The following is a 4773-nucleotide window of genomic DNA, read 5'->3' as shown; positions in this document are numbered from 1 at the left end:
TATTGTCCTTTATTAAATACCAAAACAAAATCTTCACTCATTGGTTGTATTTTATACTGGAGGTTAAAGTCAAGGTCATGATTTGCACTTTGCTTATTCCAAATATGAAATCATAAAAAGTATCAAGTAATTAATGTTAGCGTAGTGTCTTCGTAATGTAGATGATCTTCTGTTCTTTAAAATAAGGGATGTCTAAAGTGGAGCTGCAAAAGTAGTTTAAATACTGAACAAGGCTAAGAACAGGTGGTGAGCAGGGGCAACCCCCTATCTAAGGCTTCACTTTGTCTAACGGTGCAACGAGTACAGTCGTATCCAGGGCCGTTTCATTTTTTTTTTTTTTTTTTTTGAGTGAATGGTTAATGTCAGCTTTGTGTTTATAATGGAACTAGGCAGGAACCCAGTGTGTTAAAGGGCGTAATTGTAGATCGTGGACTCCCAATACGGTTTATGCCTAAATCGGCAATAGATCCACTCCTGGTGTGTTAAAGGACATAATAATGTAGATCGTGGACTCGCATTAAGCGGTCGTTTTCTTTTAGGAGTGGGAAAGATAAGTCTTTTCTAGCTTCGTTCTTAACAATACCGGAGAGATTTTTTAGTTCTTTATGCTCCTCATTGAGTTCACTGAAGTTTATGGGTATGTGCTCCTCCCCCTACATTGGGGAAGTTTTTTTGAGGTTGGGGAAGTGCAAGGTGATTGTTATGCCAACAGTTGTTGGTAGCTCTTCTTTTCAGACTGCCAATAATGAATGACCTAAGGAGAGCTTGATCTTACCTAGGTCTATAAGGTAGGCCTTAAATGTCTGAGGGAGTAGGTAGCAAAAGCTACTTTGACCCTGTATCTCCAGTGATAGCAATGTCAAGTTGCCCCTGTAGTGTTCCCCAAGCAAAGTAGGCTGCTAAGAAGGTTTTCCTCCCTGTGGAAGGGGTTAGTGCCTTAGTCGAAAGGTTGTAGAAGGCTCCTGCGTGTGTTACAAGTGCCATTGAGAGTGCTTGCCACTTCCCCTGTAAATGTTCCCAGTGTTGTGGATCCTGAGGAGAAAGTTGGTAAGCGAAAATTTGTTTCCCTTAGTCTTTTAACTTCCTTGTCTTATTCCAATTTTGATGCTTCCTACTAGTAGTCCGAGAATGTTGGTATAGTTGCAAGAAAAGCCTCATGATGACCCCTTCTATTTCAAAGGTGGGTGCCAGTGCCATGGCCACTGGGGTTGTAGCTCAAGTCCTGGCTACTCTCTTTTGTGGAGAAGCTTGTTCCACTTGGGTGCCTCCTCCAGAGATCATATCAGTGGTGTTTGAAGGATCACAGTCAGCCTCCAATGAACCCCCTAACCATCTTGTTCCAGTGAGACAGGAGACATGGCCCCATCTTCCTGGTCTCTAAATGAGGCAAATCTCACCAAAGGTGTTCCACCCAAATCCTGGCATGCAACTGGAATACAAACAGCATTTCTAATTCTGTAAGCATTCCAAGAATGTTTGACAAGTGACAACTACACCATAGTTGCTTCGTCAACTAGCAAGGGGGCATGGTTTCACTCCTTTTGCAAGTTGAGAAAAGCAGATGCACATCTAGTGGGTCAATGTTGTAGGCCAGTTACATTCCTGGTGAGGAATGCACTAGCAGACCCTCAGTTGTCAACCAAGCAGGTTGTAGGGTCAGTGATCCTTGCATAGATGAAAGGTTTCTTGCCTTGTATGGGTCACCAGAAACTGCCCTGTTCACTGCACAGCTAGGCAAAAAGCTTCGTGTTTTGTTCCCCCGTCCAGACCCTTGTGCAGTGTTTAATGATTCTTCCCAACACCCAGAGACATGACACTTTTCCTTCGTTCATCTGATCTCTCATTCTCATCCTGTCTGGTTTGATCATCTCCCAAGATGTGTTTCAGGCAATACAATAGCCCATCAATCCATCAGTTGCTTTGGGAATCTGGCCTATTGAATAGTGGAAGACCCCATGGTAGAGTCTACACTAAAATATTTTAATTATTGCAGTTCATAAATTATAAATATGATTTCTAAGCTAATATAACATATACTTTACATTTATTATTTAATAAAACATTTACCAATAATATGATTTGAAGGAAACTTAAACCTTCCACATAAATGAAAATGCATAAAGGAATCTGGTAAGGTGAAAGTTTGCAGTACAATACAAATAAATATGTAGTTATAATTGATAGACTGATTTATAAACCAATACAACCCTATTGCTGTATCTTTTAAGAATACCATTTTCCCTTTACAACACTAAAGTTTCCTGGTGGGGATTTAAAAATAGAGTTGATTGAAGCACCATAGAAAGTCTGGACGTGATCCGCTTGCTCCTCAACTTTGATCGGCACAAATTAATATAGTTGGGATGGTCATTTAGTTATAAGCAACACATTTAATTTTCTCCGTTTTATGAGTAGATGTTCCAATGCATTGTAACCACAGACTACTCTCAGGAGTTACTCTTTAGTTTAAACTTGCGACCAGAAAATTTTTCCCCCAACCAGGACTCCATTCCAGGCGAGAGACATCAAAGCCTCAGGCTGGTAACATGCCTCATGGTGTGTTCCCTGTGCAAAGCGATCTTCTATTGTCTTTGACCCACAATGCACCAAGAAGAAGGCCGTGTCAGGCCTGGTAAGGACAGGGCAAAGGTCTCCATTCGTACTCTGCTCGTTGCCTAGTAAAGACCTATAGTTTTCGCTCGCGACTTAAACTGTGACCTGCATTTGCGCTCTTAACTTATTGTGTGTGCAAAGTGTTTGTGTTGAGATAGATAACACTCGTGTCAACGTCGTTGTCCGGGTGTGAAAGGGAAAGCTTGTTCGGCTTTCCTTTCACATTTGGAAATTGATCCTCATTCATTATACCTCGTGTCGCGGTCGTGCCTGTACTCAGTGCGATACATGTAGTGAGTGTATCAAGTGGTCGGAAACCCAGTGGGATCGTATGGCCACGAAGAAGAAGAAGAAAAAGAAAGCAAAAAAGGAAGGTTCTTCCTCGAAGACAGACATTGGTTTGAGACCTTCGTCGAGCTGTTCTTCTGTAGTTCCTTCCCTTCTGTTGGTGTCGCCATCGCTACAACAAATCAACGAGGAAGAAGGGACTACGCCGATTCGACCGGACTGCCCGTTGTTATTGGCTCCCTCCCTACCGTCCCCTTCAATAAGTTCGGCGCTCGTATCCCTTCTCGGATATTGGATGAGCGAGTAAACCACCCCGCGTGTCTCACAAGCGGTGCTCTCCGACCGCTCGCCGGAGCTGCCATCTTGGCCTGGTTATTTAGTTGTTTCAAGGAGTACATTTAATTTTCCCAGTAATTAATTAACATATAATGAATAGTTTCCAGAGGTGAAGTCGCTGCTATCATCTCGGCATTGGTATGGCTTGCCAGGTCAATCCAGGACTTGCATACCTTGTCACATGCCAAAGAAAAGGGCCGTTCCTGCTTACTTAATGGGCACTGAATGGATGTACCACTCTTCATATATGAATAGGATACCAAGTCCAACGTGAACCTGCTCCCACCTCTTTGCCATTTCATCAGAGGTAAATTATTTGAATTGGCAATAGGTAGTGATTAATAAATTAAAAAAGGAACTAAGTGATTGCTCAACAAAAATAAGAAAAGACGAGGACTTGGCCTAAACTACAAACTTGACTTACTCAAAGTCAGGTGACAAGGGAAACATGATGTAACCAAATTAACGTAAAAGACAATGTGGTACTACCGAAGAGTTAACCAATTACCTGGGCTCATATCTCAATGCCTATCCCTAATGCATGCACCTATCCTGAGCATGAAGCCTACATCTCCAAAGACTAGCTCACAAAACAGCAGGACCATTCACTTAATATTGTTCGTTAATAGAGATGGTGTGCCAGGAGCCAACAAGGAGCCATTCCTATTTTAACAGAAGTTCCTACGACTTGCACTTTTAGTTTGGATATATTACATGGCAGAAGGGTAATACAGGAAAAACCGTATTTTATACTAGAGAGCCATTCAAACAATTAATTTTACCTTTCCAATGTGATTGCGCACGTAAACGTAATAGATTGCGTGGAGGTCTTCGTGCTTTTGAATCGCGTACTATTGTATGTCTCGTTTAGGTCTCTCATCCTATGCATTGAGAGGGTCTGAGTTTCTGTCAGACAAAGGAAAAGGATGATGAGTACCTGGTGGAGGAGCGTAAGTGTCAGCTTCTCATACTACAGTACATCGCTTCTGAAAGGTGGCAAGAGTTGCAGTGCTACAACTGCTATACTCATAGTGAATGGGGTTCAGAAGTCTGAAGGACTAGGTATGGGCGATCTTCTTTGTCCCGGAGGTCGGGCAGCACCTGAAGGCTCGGCAGCAGAAGACAAGGTGGAAAGCGCCGGGTGGGGTGCTTTCTTGTCAGAAGTCGAAGATTTCTGAGCTGGCGGCAACGACACCATAGAAGGCGAGGATCGATCTTTTCCTTTCAGCAGGCTGGGACTGGTTGTTGGGCACCATACTCAATTATCCCTCTACATGTGGAGCAGAAGTCCTAGGTGCTCTGGAATCAGCCAAGATCTTCAGCAGCAGCATCCCTGAAGACAGAATGCCATTAACATTTAAGGCTGTGCACAAGGTCCTTAGATCCAAGTCCCTGGAGGCTCACTTTGTGTGAGGAATAAAACAACCTCGCTTGAAGCTTGCCCCGTCCTGCAATCGTTTGTAGAGATGAGGTCCCTGGAGGCTCACTTTGTGTGAGGAATAAAACAACCTTGCTTGAAGCTTGCCCCGTCCTGCA

Source organism: Palaemon carinicauda, chromosome 17 (genome assembly GCF_036898095.1).
Source record: "Palaemon carinicauda isolate YSFRI2023 chromosome 17, ASM3689809v2, whole genome shotgun sequence".
Taxonomy (NCBI): Eukaryota; Metazoa; Arthropoda; class Malacostraca; order Decapoda; family Palaemonidae; genus Palaemon; species Palaemon carinicauda.
Note: the sequence above shows the minus strand (reverse complement) of the source record.